Source organism: Lepidochelys olivacea, assembly GCF_965140295.1.
Source record: "Lepidochelys olivacea isolate rLepOli2 genome assembly, chromosome: 4".
NCBI lineage: Eukaryota > Metazoa > Chordata > Testudines > Cheloniidae > Lepidochelys > Lepidochelys olivacea.
The window spans coordinates 40,227,772-40,246,387 of NC_140414.1; positions in this window are offsets into that span (position 1 = coordinate 40,227,772).

Below are 18,616 nucleotides of genomic sequence, written 5' to 3' on the forward strand. Positions count from 1 at the left end.
ATCCCACGGCAGATGCCACATGTGGCAAGATGGCCGATTTTAGTCTGGTGGGTCCTGCGCTTTTCTGGGCATGGAGCTAAGATGCCCCCCTTGGCCCCTGCTCTTGGGTGCCGAGGGCCCCGCTACTAGCTCAGGAAGGTGGTAGAGGAGGGAAGCGGGGGAGGGGTCTGGATTTGCTTCTCACTCTGAGTCCCAGCCCCTCTCAGCCCCTGCGGGTTTCTTACCCTCATCCCCCTTAGGTGGGGTTACCCTCAATCCTTGGATGTGGGGCGGTGGGGACGGGAGGGGAGGGAGTCTCCCTGTCCTGCTGGGTCAGGGTCTCCCTTACTTCAGTTCTCAGGTCTTCCAAATCTTTCAACACACCTCCCAAGCTCCAGTCCTCTCTCCTTCCTCCTCTGTCTGCCTAACACAGGGGGTTTTATTCGGTTCCTAACAGGGCCTTAATTGACTGCAGGTGCTCCAATTAACCTTCAGCCACCTCCCCTAGTCTATAGGGAACCACGCCTTAATTAGCCTTGAGTTTATATATCTAGCACTCTCCCACTGTTCCCTGGCCCTCCTGTATCACATCTTGTATCACCCTCTATTCTCTAGGCAAGTCTATGATGCTTAATTAAGTCTATTTCTAATTGTTCACAACCCATTGAGAATAAAAACTTGACTCTCTGTCCACTTTTGGAGCTAAGTGCTTGTTTACATCAAGATTATATCTGACTGGAACATAACTAACCTGGGACAGCATTGTTAACCCTTTTTGATCTAAGCAGCTAGCCAAAAATTTGGGATCTAATTGGTTGTCCCAATTAGGAGGAGAAATTGATGACAGTCAGGTATTTCTTCTATGCAGTTTTTTTATTAACAAAATTGGACAAAGTGCTGTGTCTGTGAATACAGAAATAATCAAATAACAGAAAACCACTTCTTTTGCTCACAGCACCTAGGACACTTTTTTTAACCTGCACCTCTGACTCAAAAACCTCTTCCCTAGGTTTCCATGGTCAGCCCATGTGCTTTCAGTTGCTCCTTCAGACTGTCTGTTTCTCTCTCTGGTTAGGTGTGTTCTGCCTTTTTTTATACAAACACACACTCTTACCCAAAACAATACTCGGCGAAGTTCCTCTGTCTACTCAGTTCAAAACTCCTGGGTAGGTTCACAAGGCCTTTTGTCTTAACAGTGTGGGGGGTGGGGTTGGAGTGAGGGTTTTTGATTAACCTGTCCTGACAGTTATGTGAAATGAAGGGTGCATTTACATGCTGTCTCAAAAAGGTTTGTGATCCATGCATATGAGTACCTCTCTGCACAACAACGTCTTTTGCTTTGGCCACTGCAGTAAAAATTCCCTGAACATGTGAATGATCTGATTTTGGTGTGGCACAGTTTATTCAAGGTCTTCATTAGGATTTCATTATCAGAATGTACCAGGACAGATTTTTAACTTTAGTAAGTAATGGTGGGTGGGTAGGTGGAGAAAGGGAGAGATAGGAAAAAATTCTAGGAAATGCTTCGAACAAAGTGCATAGGATTTAAATGTGGGACCAGCATAAATTGGAATCGTATGGCTAAATCTCTGCACTGAAAATCGCATTCACTTGTAGATTCTTAACAGCAGACTGCTTCTAATTTGGCTGGTTAACTCTGTTGGTAATAGTCCTATAAATGAGCACCAAACAATTGAAAATACTGGGCCCAATTCACTACTGTGTTACACCTTGTGACTCCACTGACTTCCCATTGGCAAAAAACTGGTATAACGGAGTTGGGAATCAGGCCTGTGGTGCCTACCATGTTGACACCATATTATAATGTTGAAGGTCTTGTTGGCCTTCATATCCTCCTTTAGTTTGTTTGACAGCCTGATGAATTGGTGGGTTTGTTTGTTTTTCTGTTTAGCACAGTCCTTTTCCTAGTGAGGTAAATAACAGGAGGTCTAATGTAAATTTCACATGTCTTTAGTGTGATCGTTTAGGGCTATGGTGAATTCTCCACATTAAGGGTATTAATTGACACTTATTCTTGGGTACACCAGATTCTACTCTCAAACATATCTTCTCCTCTCCTTCCCTTCCTCCCCCTCCCCCCACAAAAACAATTAATAAAAATATCAGCCTTAGTGTCATTCCTCCTTTATTCTAGCTTTTTGGAAACTCAAATTCCCATGCAGTTTCTTTAAAACTTGTAATGGTTCTCCATAACGTCTAATCTGAGTTGGTCTTGTTTTAGAGTAGTTTCTATGTCCCACATAGTTATGCATTGACCACTGCAAGAATGTCAAAATGGCTTCCAAAGAGCTGTATATTGAATGCAATGTTCAAAGGGCATTGCTTTATACAATTAAAATTGGTTATTTTGTAAGAAACATAGAAATGAAGAGTTTTTTTTCCTCTGAATTATTTTCAGGAGTCTTGTAGTGTAAGGTTAAAGAAATGATGCTGATCGTGCTGATAGAAATACAATAACGATCAAGCCATTATATATATATGCCTGAATCCTCTGAGCTGTTAATAGGAAATTCTTGCTATTATATATTTTTTCTCTGAATATTTTCTTGTCCAGTGAACATCCACAACAAGTAGTTTTTAAATGATGGGTTTTTGTATGTGCACATGTATGGTTATGGAGTTTCCCCATATTAGCATGGCTAACCTAGAACGCCTTTTCTTACAACACACAAATAATTTGGTTATTACAAGAAAATACTTTTTCTCTGACGGTGACTTCTGAATCTTTAGTGCATTAGGAATCTTATTTGTCCCCCTATCCTCACCTTCTTTGTTCCTCTTGATTAAGAACATTGGTTTAATGTGTTCCATACATCCTTCAGCATGTGGGTAGAAAAACTCCTTTCTTAGAACTCCAACTAAAGGTATATCTGTGAAATTAGGTCAATTTTATAGAAGTTGATTTTTAGAAATGGATTTTATACAGTTGATTGTGTATGTCCCCACTAAGCGCATTAAGTCAGCGGAGTGTGTCCTCGCTAGAGTGACTAGGATTGACTCGCAGAGCGGTGCACTGTGGGAAGCTATCTCACAGTTCCCGCAGTCCCTACTACCCATTGGAATTCTGGATTAAGCTCCCAATGCCTGATGGGGCAAAAACATTGTTGTGGGTGGTTTTGGGTACATGTCGTCAGTCTCCCCTCCCTCCCCCAACCTCAGGGACGGAGATGATAGGGGGAGTGCAGAAACATTTGCACCTGCGGGGAGATAAAAAGGGAGAGTAAAATTTAAGATGATACATTTCTGAGAACAAAAGGGAGACTCTCTTTCACAGTGAATCCAGCAATTCATGGCAGACAGCACATTTGCTTTAGGTACAAGGTCGCATTTTGCCTTTTATGTTGAGAACCTGCTGGTATGGTGACACATCACACATGGCTGGGCAACAGAATTTGGTTTCCAAATGGTCATGTAAGTCATGGTAAGCCAAAGGGTACGCGGGTTAGGCTTCTAATGCCTTCATAACATGTGGGAATGTTTCCAAACTGCAGCACCCTCCTTTCCCATAGCAAGCAATGCCAGTTTGGTTTGCCATTTAAAAGGTCGGGCTGCGGTTTTCAGGTGGATGTGCAGCACACACCTCCCACCACACCTCCACGTGATTATTTGGGATGATCCCTTCACCCCTCCCCCCACCACGTGGCTATGGGATGATCCCTTTTAGCCAAACGCAAACAGCCCAGCATGAACAGGGTCCTTTTACTTTTCCCTTACAAAAATTCCCCAATTTCAACCAGATGACCATGAATGATATCACTCTCCTGAGGGTAACACAGAAAGGTAAAGACTGAATGTTGCTTGAATGTAACCAAAACCCAGGACCATTTGCTGCCATGCTTTGTGCTGCAATGATTCCAGACTACTTGCTACTGGCTTGGCCTGATAAAGTGTCATACCATGGAGGATGATATAAGGCAGCCTTCCCAAGAAACCTTCTGCAAAGGCTTTCAGAGTACTTCCAGGAGAGCTTCATGGAGATTTCCCTGGAGGATTCCCGCTCCATCCCCAGACAGGTTAACAGACTTTTCCAGTAGCTGTACTGGCCGCGAATGCATCCCAAGTCTTCAGGGCAAATCAAACATTAAACACTCTTGCTTTTAAACCCTGTACTGTAGTTACAAATGTGCACTCACCAGAGGTGCCTTCTCTGCTTTCAGGGTCGGGGATCCCACCTTGGGAGGCTTTTGGCTCCAGGGTGATGAAAAGGTCCTAGCTGCAGGGGAGAATGGATTCACCGCTTGCCTACTGCGCATTCTCCTCCTCCTCCTCCTCTTCCTCATCCACAAAATACTCCTCTGTGTTGCATGAGACTCCCACCTGGAAGGTGTCCACAGAGAGTGGTGGAGTCATGGTAAAGTTCCCGCCTAGAATCCCATGCAGGTGATCATAGAAGCAGCATGTATGGGGCTCTGATCCAGAGCGACCATTTGCTTCCTTTGTCTTTTGGTAGGCTTGCCTAAGCTCTTTGACTTTCATGCGGCACTGCTCTGTGTCCCTGTTGTAGCATCTCTCCACCATGCCCTGTGCGATTTTGGCATATATATTAGCATTTCTTCTTTTTGATCGGAGTTCTGCCTGCACAGATTCTTCTCCCCATACAGCGATCAGATCCAGATCCTTTCAGTCCATGCTGGAGCTTGTTTGTGATTCTGGGGGGACTGCACGGTCACCTGTGCTGCTGAGCTCGCCACACTGACCAAACAGGAAATGAAATTCAAAAGTTGCCAGGGCTTTTCCTGTGTACCTGGCTAGTGCATCGGAGTTGAAAGTGCTGTTCAGAGTGGTCATGTTGGAGCACTCTGACATAGCTTCCGGAGGCCAATAACGTCGATTTGCATCTACTCCAAATTCAACCCAGCAAGGTCAATTTTAGCGCTACTCTCCTCGCTGGGAAGGAGTACAGAAGTAGATTTTAAGAGCCCTATAGGTCGACGGAACGGGGTTGCTTGTGTAGACGCATTCATTTTAAAATTGACCTATCGCGGCTAAATTTGACCCAACCCTGTAGTGTAGACCAGGGCTCAGACACCATTGTGTCCAGCACCTGGTAGCCAAAAGTCTCTCCTCTTCATTGTAACTCTGCATATGCCTCACTTACTCTGGCCTGAAAACTCACTAGCCCCAAGCCACACCTTTCCCTACTGTATGGCGTCTCTTGTTTTCAGTGCCAACCCAAACTAGGTGGAAAGCTTGTTGATTCTGCCTTCATATACTAGTGCTTGTGCCCTGCCAAGTATTCTTTGCAATATCGGTGGGGATGCAATGTCAGTGTGACTCAGAGCTGTCACAATTGTTTCAATAGCCAGAGAGAAGGAATGATGATGTGGACAAGTCACTGAAGACATTCGGGTTCAGTTCTCAACTTTTGCCACAGGCTTCCTTTGTGACCATAATTTCTCTCTGCCTCAGTTCTCCATCTGTAAGATGAGGATGATAATGCTTCCTTTATCTCGTATCTACTGAGCTCTTTGGAGCAGAAACTGTCTCTTACTATATGAATGTACATGTAGTGGAGCACTGATCTTGGTTGGGACTTCCAAGTGCAATGCTAATATTACTACCAGTAATGATACAATGGTCCCCAGTGAATAAATGTCTATTATTGAAATATACTTGGCACTACTCATGGTCTCAGGGATGAAGCCAAGGGCGTGATCTTACAGAGACTGAATTAACATCTCAACCTGGACTTAATCCTTCCAGGTCAGGATTGTATGGTGGGACCTTGGACTAATGTCTGTGTTGTACCTGTTGGGTATATAAATCAGAGACTTACTGTCCAGTGATGTTAATCTGGCTCCTGTTATGATTAACCAAATTCATATAAAATTAAACAAAGGAAAGAAAGAGAACATGAACATGAGGCTTAGAACAAGCAGTAGCAGTATGTAGTATTAATTTTGAATACCACTTAAACAGACGCTGTCAAACTACAATCTGTGATGGGCTATCTTTTTCCTTACAAAACCCACAGTATCCTTAGAATGACTTTTAATACCAGTCTGGTTGGTTAGTGATTAATGGTACCTAAAATGGACAAAAGTAATCCTGTATCATGGTAGTAATGTTTTAGATAACCTAGAAACATTTGTGTTGTAACCACTATGTGGATCACTTCATAGTGCTGTAATATATCTTTATATCCACACAAATTTGCACTCAAGGGTGCTCAGACTTTCCAAATACCATTTGGATTAGACTTGCTGTGAGCATGTGGACTTCCAGTTTCCATTTGTGTGGATGGGGAATGCTGCTGTAATAGCCCTAACAGTGCAAATTGCCCTCCATTTCATAGTGGTCTGGTCACTCCAGTCTGCACAGAGGTCAGGCTGGCCAGAAGCCACCTATCTGTGCTAATAGCACTGCACACACAGTGGAGTATAATAGTGCATTATTTTCATAGTTACCAACTTCTTATTCTAATAATATCTAGCTCTTCTACTTCTAGCTGATTTTCTTACTAGCATGTCCGAAAGGAGATTCTACACATATTCTGGGAGCTGGCCTGAGGATTGATGTGTAGGCTCTGGTATTCATATGGGTAAAAGGGGCTAGCCCCGGATATCCTAATGGGCATACACAATAATTGATATACAACTAGGTAGTAAAGTGACTGTCGGAGAAAGGTATCACCCAGAGTGGCTAAAAGTGAAAGTCTTGTGTAATAAGGCCTCAGAAAACCATAAGTGCAGCTTGGATTGGAAACTTGCCCTATGATGACGTGGACCAAATTCTTGAGACTCCTTCCGCCAATGTGCTACTAAAGAGGCAGAATAGGCTTTTGGCTTAATTATGGGGTACTCCGAGGAGAAAAGCAGGAGTTCTGAGAACCTGGCATTTGCGTGGGATGAAGAGCTGAACGCATAACCAGCAATTCAGGATCTCCTTAGGGGATAACAGCTGTGATAACAGAAGTTTAGCAGGAGGAGGAATTAGGGAATGAGGTGCCTTCTCCAGCATGTATGGAGCTTTTTAAATATAAAATGTACCAATGGGAGGCTGATTTCCTAGGTTCAGGAGCTCAAGGAAGACTTTTCTGGATTCCTGTAAATGCTGTCATTAGCATTTATTGGTCGGCAGGTTTACTCTGTGTTTCTGCTTAGTTAACCTTTTGGAAAAATGTAGATACACCGTTAAATCGATCTGTGGTGATGCTTTCAATAATATAAGAGGATTTGTAAAGAATGTAATTCTTTTCCCAAAAGAAACATTTTTAAACCTTTTTAAGTATAGTTTGAGAAGCGATCTGTGATGTTGTAGTTTGATCTCATTTGGTTCCGCCTTCATTTTTGGAAGCCAATCACAGACCAGGATGAAGCTCTGCAGACCATTCTTCTTGCGACTGTATTTGGATTCTCTATGAGCAATGGAGATGTTGGCTTCGAATTTGGGCTGCTGAACTGTTTCACCTGCTTATACATTTTTGTTTTCTGATCCTCCAAGGAACTTTTGTTTTCCCTCTTCCTCCCACATAATACCTTCTGATTCGTGAGAACTCTTACAGTGTTATAAACTGGAGAACATACTGCTCATACCAAACATTTTACAGTGTTCCTTTACATTTCTCTCCAGTTCAATTTCTTAAAGAATTGCATGATCTGGCCCTGAAGCCATCCACATTTTCATATACATTGTGCGAATCGGGGCTCTATTGTGAAGCAAGAATCAAATCCACATCCTTTGCCACACACTGAAATTCTATTTTTTCTTAGCCAGCATGCATGTTTGCTATATTTTGGTGAATTGTCAGCCTTTAGATGTTACTTAGATTTTGCTATTCTTTAAAAGAGTTTATTTGAAAAATATGTTAACTGAAAATGAACATGCTAAACTAATCAGGCAATGCAAATGTGGTTCAGCAGGACTGCTTTTTAAATAAATCATGCTTACTCAAATGTACAAATAAAAGAATTTTGTTTCAGTAACAATCTAGAAGCTAGCTCGTGTGGAACAAAGAAGGTCTGTAATTACCAGAATTCACAGGTTTCAGAGTAGCAGCCATGTTATTCTGTATCCGCAAAAAGAAAAGGAGTACTTGTGGCACCTTAGAGACTAACAAATTTATTTGAGCATAAGCTCACGAAAGCTTATGCTCAAATAAATTAGTTAGTCTCTTAAGGTGCCACAAGTACTCCTTTTCTTTTTGCAGAATTCACAGAATCTGCTTTACAATTCACCTTTCTACTGAAGAAATTATAAACTAATTCAAGGTCTCTGCTGGATTCCTGTCTGGCTGAGGTGAGCCTCTGAAATCCATTCAGGTTTTTACGCCTTATCCCAAGTTTGTTTGTGCAGTCATTAGACATAAAGTTTTCTTATAAGGGATGCTAATAAGCAAATCCCATATGGATTTCTCTCTGGCAACTTATTAGTTAACTACATGTATTGTAGTAGTTAAGATTAATGTAAACTAACAAAGCTTATAGAAAATATCATGTCCCAGGCAATGAGCTGATATTGAATATTTGTAAATATTCTTTATTTTTCCTCTTCTCTACTTATGATGCTTCATCACCCTATTTATAAATGGTGAGGATAAAAATAGGGCCAAATTTTGTTACACCTGTACAACCCATTCATGTCAATTTAAAATCGAATTGCATAAGCCTAACTAAGAGCATTATTTGGCCCATAGTATCCAGCTACTCGCCATTTTGTGCATTCTGCTTTCACCAGTGCAGTGAGTAATAAGGATTTGGTATGTTATTTGTCTTGGATTGTAAATAGGACCAATTTAAGGCACAGGCACTAAGGGCCTATGACTGTGGCCCCAGCTCTAAAGTCATGTAATGACATCAAAAATTCCACTTTCACTTTAAAAAAACCCCAAACTTACCAGTCCTACTTGGTTACAAAGAAAAGCTTGAAAATGTGGCCTGAGTGTAAACTATGGAGTGATGTCTGCTTGAGTAGAGGCTGTAGGAAATGTAGCTCTGAGAGGTATGAACTGCCCACAGGTCTCTCTGGGGTGTTAACTCCAAGAACCCAGTGATCTGGGAAACCTGACCAACACCATCCCAACAGAAGATTTGGTGTATAATGGGAGGAAGCCCACGCAAGCAAACATACCCTAGCTTCTGGGGATGGGGTTAGTACTGGTGCTGGGCGGGGAGGGGGGAAGGAAGAGCGTCCTTGCTACCACCCTTCATAGAAGCAGAGGGCACCTCTACTGCCATCTTTGCAACTGCCAAGAGTCTGGGAATCCCATCTTGTGGTGGTCATAGTACTCTGGATTGGTTTAATCTGGCCCTAATTGTAAACACTTTCAAGAAAGGTCCATGTTGCATAATTGCACTCCAATCCTGACTGGGGCTTCTGAGTGCTTGTCCTGCAATGTAAAAGCAATTAGTGATATTATTTTCCCCAATATGATGTGTGAGAAAAAAGTTATTTCTATGTGGGCTAAGATGTAAGATATTTCAATACTTCATTTCATAAGTCTGAGATGTAAGATATTTCAATACTTCATTTCATAAGTCTGAAAGCAAAAAGGCCTACTTCTAACTGGCAGATTTTTGCCAGTACTTCAAACTCCCGCTGAAAAGCTAATTCACATGTGAAGTTCTTAATCGGACTCCACTTATCTGGAAAACTAGACAATACAGTAACATTTGAAAATACTGAGTAATGTATGGTTTCTAGATACATAATTCATTAGCGGAGACTCTGTTTTCACTAGTCCACTCCTAATTAATTGAATAACCTCATGAAACTCAGCAACCTCGATGGGAGTTTTGCCTGATGAAAGTCTAAGAAACTACTGAGGGGTAGAGCTCAGAGTTCCTGGCTTGCTCAAGACCACATGGCAAGTTAGTGTCCAGAATGGAATTAAAACTCAGGGATCCTAATTTACAAGTCCCAATCATTTGCTCTAGTAATAGTATATGCAAGACTGATTCCAACCTCTCTTGTACCAGTTTTACCACTGTGTAAGTCCACTGAATTCAGTGGAGGTATTCTAGATTTGCACTGGTGTAATGAAGAGCATAATCTAACCCCATATGTGCAGACTTACTGTTCCAAGCATTTTAAGTGAAACAATCTGTTGGACTTTCATGTCCGCTGCCATTAGCATTATAAAAATAGCTGATGAAGTCACTGGGACAAAATGCCCATAAACTGTTTCTAAATTATGGAAGATAAACAGGCTAAGAGGTGTCATCTTTTTTCTCTATCCATATCAATTGTTTCAGGCCAATCCATGGACATACACTCTTCAATAATGCTTCTGTCATCATACTGTGGATTTGGCCAAAAGATAATTGTATAGTGCCAGACTGATCTCAGTTACAATGAAGTAAATCAGGAGAAACTACACTTAAATAAATGGAATTATTCTGGATTATTTATTATGGTATAAATAAGAGCAGAATCTAACCCTTTATGTCTTTGTGGGTTGCAAAAGGTGGGTGACTGAATAACTTTTTCAAGAGATTGCACCTTTTTTCCATTTTGAAATATTGCCATTTCCTATAATTTATTAACTTGACTGACTTTGTCAATTGTGAGGAAGATGTTACACTTTATAAAATGTTGGAGGCAGCAAATTTTTGAACTTCAGCATTTGTCAGTTGTATGGGGGCATTTTTATTTTTGTGCCACAATGCCGTGAATATTGTACATTACACACAGACTTCCAGTGTTGGTTTGATATTGTTTAATAAAAGAATCTTCATGATCTGTTATCAAGAAGACCTTTATTAGGAAAACAAACAAAAATGAATGTCAAAAAACGCCGAATGCAGTATATAAACTTCAGTGTTAAACTGATACCTTTTTAAAAAAATGTACATAAATACACATTGTAATCTTGGCATAGAACTGATTTCTGCTTTATTCATGGCCAATAGATGAGCTCAAGTTCCATACAGTGTGGTGAACTCAAGGGATTTACACAGCAGCATAAAAGCATTTTATTGTGCACTCCAGGGCTGTCATCCACAGCTAGCTAACAAATATGATAGATTTTTAATATAATCCACCATGTCCTTGCCAGTGCTCCTTGTATGTTACGTCATCTTGCTTTGGGCCAAGAGTTTGTTTTCCCCAGATGGCCATCAAAAAGCTGCTGACAGGCCTTCTGACTGAGAAACTGTAGAACAGCAATCTCCCAATTCATTTACTACTACCGACAAAGAGAGAGCTGTTGATATCCTGATGCGAAAGCACTCTATCAGGCATTACATAGTGTCTGTGCTCTCAGCATGTTTTGGGCGTGATAAGTCACAGCACATGCTTTTTCACATCTTCCTGCCTTTCACTGCAGGGTAGAGTTTCTTGGAGTTGAAATTGGGGTAACTGAAAAGATGTAAAAAGCCAAGTGTGACATCATCAGCAACTGGTAGCAGTAATAGAACCATAAATAATATTTTGTAGACTTTTGTGTTTTAAAAAAAAAAAAAGTCTTCAAAGATTGTAGACCATAATTCTCCTGGTCCAAACTTTAGCTCTGTTATGCAATCTAAGGTATCTGTACTTCTGAAATTGATATCCAACAATTCTATTAATATTTAGGGAGAATGTTTGTTTGTCCTACCTTTTTTCTATAGCTGGGGAAAAAACAATCTGCTGATACATAAATAAAATATCCTCCACCCAATAAATATTATCTGTCTAACCCAGGTTCATTCTCAAGCAAGTAGCCCTCATGCATGTCCCAATCTCTTTTAGATAGATACTGGGTAAATCACTCCACTATCCAGTGGGGTTGGAAGAGAAAGAGATACATACAACTTTACATAAGTGTAATCCATGAAACTTTAGGACACAGTATGTGAATTGCTCCACCCTGAATTGAGCATAATAGTTGGATCAAGATGAAATGTCCCACACAGGGATACTCTTTGTGCCTCACCTTCAGATTAGAGAGCAGCTGAAGCAATCTGGTCCATTTTATGAAAATTAAATGCAGCTGTCAGGCTCCTGGAAACTCGTTAATACAGTCTTCAGTTAGAGAAAGTTTGGATGTCCCTGCTTTATAATATCATTGCCAATATTTATTTATTTATTTTTTGTTTATTTAAAACAAACCTACATAAGTGACTTTTTGTATCTTCGTTAACTTTTTAAAAAGGTGAACTGTATGGTGTATTTTCCCTCATTTTATCCAATCTACTAGTAGATTAAAAGGAATTACAAGAAATTAAAATAATTACAGTTTGTCTTCTCTGAATGTCTGTCTGATTCAGCAGAAAATATTAATGGCCACTCTAGCATGCAGCAAGAGGTTGGATAGTCACTCTGGCACAAGTAATGAACAGTCCTCCCTCTGGGAAATGGACCACTTTATTCATTAGGCAGTTTAAAATGTGATCACAGGCTACACACTTCAGTTTTCAGCAGGTACAAGTAATTCAACTGTGAACTCCAAGCCAGAGGCAAATTCTAATGCCTGAGTCTAAGCTGGATTTAAACTCTAAAAACAAACTAACAAAAAACCCCCAACATAATTTGTCTTATGTCCAGGAAACATTTCTCAAAATCTGTCAGTAACTAACGGTAATACTTAGTGCTTTTCATCTGAGGATCTCAAAGCACTTTACAAAGTGAATTAATTAAACCTCACGACACTCTTGTGAGGAAGGTGGCATATCCAGTATCTGGTACCCCTGTAAAATACACAGACTAATAGATTTGTGATATTGGTAGTAGTTCCATGTCTTTCCTCTTAATGCCCTCTCTCCCCTCCTCTCTCCAGTGTGGAATTTCGATATCAGAAAAAACCCTTTCTGGAGAGAATAATTATGATAATGGTAGTAAGACATAGGTGACGTAGAAGATAAAGTAGAATGCCAGACACAAACAAGGCCATCATACTGTGATGGATCCATGGAGGCTGACTAACCCACAGTAACACCTGAGCCAGTGACAGAGCAACCCAGGAGTCCTGACTCTTACTCCTGTCTCTGACTACTAAACAACACTTCCTTTTTGCCGTTAATTTTGTCTTTTAACCTTGGCTCTGTTGGCCATATTGTGCTTCAAATTCTGGTTCAGTTTACAACCAAGGCTTAGTGTAGTTTATTAAAGGAATGTCAAAGGGACTTTCAGAGCATGAACAAGTAATCTTGTTTCCTCCTGCCCTCTGTTACATTTTCAAAGTGCCACATGTGATTTTCGTCATTCAAACGCATCGTAAATTTAAAATGGTGCAGCAGGGATTAAAAACGTAAAGTAATACATTGGAAATTTATTCTCTGTTGTCATCTTCAGATGCCCGATGTCTTCTGTGGGACAATCAATATGAGAATGGTGATGTACGATGTCATCTTCCAAAGTAGTTGACTCAAGGATGTCCTCAGAGTTTTTGCAGACTGGCCACCACAGATCCAAATCTTAAAAAATTGGTATATCTAAATTAAATAATCCAGATGGAAATAAAATATAAGTTTTTCCTTTTGCTCTCAGGCTGATAGTTTGTTGTATGGAAATACATTTGAAAAATATTAGTACAAAAAACTATTCTTTCATATTGGAGTAATTATATTTTGAAAAAATTCCTTCTCAAATTTCCCAAACTCTTATGTTTGTACATAAGCCAACAATTAGTGTTCACAAAGATAACATGAAAACGTAGCCTGTTTCTTTACAACTGTAGCATAAAGCCAGACAGGGAAGGTCTCAGCAGAAGTTGTACAGTGAATTAGAGAGATCTTTGTTTTCCTTATTCTAATAAAGTTCCTTTTTCAGGGTCAGAATAGGGACAATTCCATTGATTCTTAATTACCACATGACAAATAATGTGATGCCTCTAACTACAGACATGTCTTAGATAAAAAGTGTTGGCTTGAAGATTTGCCATGTAGAGATGTGTGTAATTGAAGATTGAAAACTTATTTGAGTGTTGTGTTCCTTACTGAAAATGGGATTGTTTTGGAAGTGTAGTTCACGGTAGACCAAAACATACACTGTCATGTTAGGCCTTTTTTTCTTTCTTTCTTTCTTTCTTTCTACCTTACTTATTGCAGAGAGCAGCTGAAATGCTAAACACTGTACTGAGTTTGTAAGATTGGCAAACAACACATTAAATTTGCAACGTTATACGGACAACATCTTTTGCTCCTTGAAAAGAAGTATATTATTCCTGGGTGGTCACTGTAGAGATAGCTTCAAGCATACAAAATATAAAAAGTATGCATGAAATATGCCAATATATTAAATTAACATCCTGTAAAAGCTCCCTTTTTAAAATCCAGATGCTTATATTGCATTTGACAGACTCTAGGCGGTAAAGTTTTAACTTTAAAGAAGGGGCTTTCTGTTTCTGTTTTCAAGTTAAAAATAATGAAAGGAAAACACACTGAAATTCCCACATTATTAAATAAAACATTTAAGTGGCGAGAGGCCAATCATTGTCACGCCATGAACGAATGCCTTACGGTAATATGTTCCATAACTCTTTGCTAAAAACTACCAATTTTAACACATTTGCACATGATTAGACACAATAAAAAGTTACTTATTGAAGCCAGTGTCACACTAATGTTACTCCCGCCCGGGGGGAGGAAAACTACATTTTAAACCTGAATATGAGAGGTAGTGTGAAATAAGCTCCATGCTGTGAAAACAAATCATAAATACAGCCACCAAGTGATCGATTCTGTTCTTATGGTCAGGAGTTCACTGTCACTGTGTAACCACCTCGCTGGGGAACAGGAGTAAAAGAATAGTCAACAATGGGGACTTGGCTGAGTGAGTGACCAATTCAAACAGAAGTTATCCAAGATCAATACTTAAAATATCATCTTAAAATACCTGTTTTTGTCAAAATACCAAATTTTACTAAAACAATGCACATGATAAGGATTAGGATTTAATTTTATTCTTATGTTTTCCTCTGGAAAACCTCCCTTTCTGAACAACATTAGGGAAGGCAAGGGACTTGTGTGTGTGTGTGCATATAGATAGATATAGATATATAGCTATCATGTGTTTGTTTCATTGTATTTTGAACTGCTACAATATAACTAAGACAAAATCTGTCTACGTATTGTAAGAGAAAATTTTAGCTCCACCCCTACATACTTTGCTGACTGAGGAAACAGATTCTGAATCACTTATACAAAGTGTAATTCATTTGTAATTCATTTGATTACAACACTTTTCTACTTAAATCTTCAAAGTGGAGTGTATTATATGGCCCTAAATATAGAAACTACAGATCTCCACAATTTGCTTTTACTTCTTGTTTGAGAGACTTCTGATTAATAATCTACCAGTATGTTTCAGTTCTCCAAAGCAGGGGTGGCTCTCCTCTTGAACGGATCCTCCATGTTCATGTGAGAAGAACTATCAAAACTGGTCTTATTTAATCGAAAGTATAGGAATAATAATCACAAACACCAAGGATCACATTAGGAAATGGTGAATATGGAGGGAAAATATTGATCATAAGTTAATGGTAACTTTAGCAGATCTCATTTACACTCTTTGGCATCTGCACACATGTATTCGCAAAAGAGTTTCTTGATACTTGTGATTTTACACATCTCTCACCTGTAGTAAACCCGAGAAGTGCATGGAAACATTATATGGCTTTGAGAAACACCCTTGGGGGCCTTGGATCTATAAAGTAATTCAGGTATTATAATTAGGGATGAAGACTTTGCTTTGAAAAAAGAACCTCTGGAACTTTTCTCTATCTAAGGAACTGAACCAAACTCGGAACATTTTTGATATTTGAAAATACTTAATTCAGGATCTTCCTTGACCTTCCTCTCTTTCCTAGATGGCTATGGGATATTCAGACCAAACTCCCAACCCACCTACCTACTCGCTCACTAACCCTTAATGTTACTGTGCCCTGACACATGTCTATTATGGAAGGGTTTCTTTTGGCAGAGCACTAGTGGTCCAGTCCAGAGTTTCTCCTGCCATACTCTTCTGGGATAGCGAAGAGGCAAAGGTTTGTTGTTTGTCCACTGTCATGACATGTAACACAGATATTAAATGCTTGTGCATGCTACTGATAATATGTTGTGAAATAAACCATCTGCATCATTTTGCCACTGCCCCTGTCCACTCACATCCTACAAATACTTTATTAACATTCAGGACCAGCCCAACATCATGTTCTGAAGACTGTCAATCAGACACTTCATAGGCAAGATGCTTTTACTAATGATATCCTGCTGCCAGCTTCCAAAGGGGCTACCCTAGGTACTGATAACTAGAGTGCTCCAGTTGACCTCCGGTTCTGTGATGTTGAATTAACAAATTAATTTTAGAACAGTTATGATTTTTTGGATCAAAGCACACAAAATAATAAAAATGACAAAGACAAAGCAATACAACTGCAGTCATTGCACCTCTCTGCCTAGCTATGCTGTGTAAAATCACCACTGAACCAAGAGGAGTGGACTACATCTACTGCACTAAGAGAAAGATGGTAAGTTTAGGATATTGCTGCAGTCTTTACTTGTAACTTAAGAACATAAGAACAGTCATAGAGGGTGAGACCAATGGTCGATCTAGGCCAGTATTCTGTCTTCTGACAGTGGGTTGTACCAGATGCTTCAGAGGGAGTGAACAGAACGGGGCAATTGTATTGTGTGCTCCATGCCCTGTCTTTCAGTCCCAGCTTCTGGCAGTCAGAGATTTAGGGGCACTCAGAGCATGGGGTTGCATCCCTATCCATCTTGGCTAATAGTCATTGATGGACCTATCATCCATGGACTTCTAAGTCTTTTTTGAACCCACTTATACTTTTGGCCTTCACAACATCGCCTGGCCACGAGTTCCACAGGTTGATGGTGTTTTTTGTGAAGATGTACTTCCTTTTGTTTGTTTTAAACCTGCTGCCTAATAATTTAATTGGGTGACTCCTGGTTCTTGTGTTATGTGAAGGCTAAATGACACTTCCCTATTCACCACCTCCATACCATTTGATGATTTTATACATCCCTATCATATCCCTCCTTTGTCATCTCTATTCTAAGATGAACAGTCCAAGGCTTTTAAATCTCTCCTTATATGGAAGCTGTTCCACATCATTAATCATTTTTGTTGCCCTTTTCTGTGCTCTTTCCAATTCTAATATATCTTTTTTGAGATGGGGCAACCAGAACTGCATGCGGTATTCAAGGTGTGGGTGTACCATGGCATGATTTCCCTTTACAAAAACTGTGTTGACTCTTCCCCAACATATCATGTTCATCTGTGTGTCTGATAATTCTGTTCTTTAATATAGTTTCAAGCAATCTGACTGGTACTGGAGTTAGGCTTACTGGCTTGTAATTGTCAGAATTCCCTCTGGAGCCTTTTTTTAAAATTGGAGTTACATTAGCTATTCACCAGTCATCTGGCACTGAAGCTCATTTAAGCAATAGGTTACATACCACAGTTAGTAGTTCTGCAATTTCATAATTGAATACCTTCAGAACACTTCTGTGAATACTATCTGGTCCTGGTTACTTATTGCTGTTTAACTTATCAAAACCACCTCTATTGATACCTCAATCTGGGACAGTTCCTCAGATTTGTCACCGAAAAAGGAATAGCATAGATGTGGGACTCTCCCTCACACCTGCTGCTGTGAAGACCAATGCAAAGATTTCATTTAGCTTCTCCACAAAAGCTTTGTCTTCCTTGGAAGCTCCTTTAGCACCCCAATCTTCCAGTGGTTCCACTGATTGTCTGGAAGGCTTTCTGATTCTGAAGTACTTAAAACAATTTTTTGCTGTTAGTTTGTGTGTCTTTTGCTAGTTGCTTTTCAAATTCTTTTTTTTGCCTGCCTAATTATAGTTTTACACCTGACTTGCCAGAGTTTGTTCCTTTCTTTTTTCCTCAGACGAATTTGACTTCCAATTTTGTCTCTAACTGCCTCTTTTACCTTTTTAACTATTTACCCCGGTTGCATTTTTTGGTCCTGTTAGTTTGAGCCTCTATTGTGGTGGTTTTAAAAAGTTTCCATGCAGCTTGTAGGCATTTCACTCTTCTGACTGTTCCTTTTAATTTCCATTTAAGCCTCCTCATTTTTGTGTAATTTCCCTTTTTGAAGCTAAGTACTACTGTGGTGAGTTTCTTTGGTATTTTTTCCCCTACACAAATGTTTAAATTTAATGTAATTTATTTCCATTTACTATTATGTCATTATTTTATTATACTGCAAGAGAATTTTTTGATTATTCTATGCTTTTAGGTGGCAGAGGGATTGGGAAATCAATGTTTGGTGTCAGTCATATGAATAGCAGGTGTTTGCTTTCATTTAATGGGAGTTAGCCTCACACAACAACACTTCCTACAAAGCATCTGACTGCTAGTGCTTGACATTCAAAGGCTGAAGCTCTTACAATAGAACCATGCCTTTGATTTTCACAGGTCACTTTGTGTAGAATGACCTGTGGGAGGGGTTATCAAACCCATACTTCTATAGTACTTGAATCTGAAAAGAAAAGTAATGGAAGGCTTCCTCAAAGTGAGAGTGTGCCAACATTTTCTTAGTCTCAATCTTTCCTTTTTTTCTTTTTTTCATTTGGCAGCCGTGAAGAGTGCAGGAAGGCATAACAAATCCTCCTCCTTCTGCTTCAAAATTCCAGCAGTGCAGTTATTTCAAACAGTATTTACCTTAAAACCAGACCCTACACAGTTTCCCCCTCCCACTGGAATGTGCCTTGTT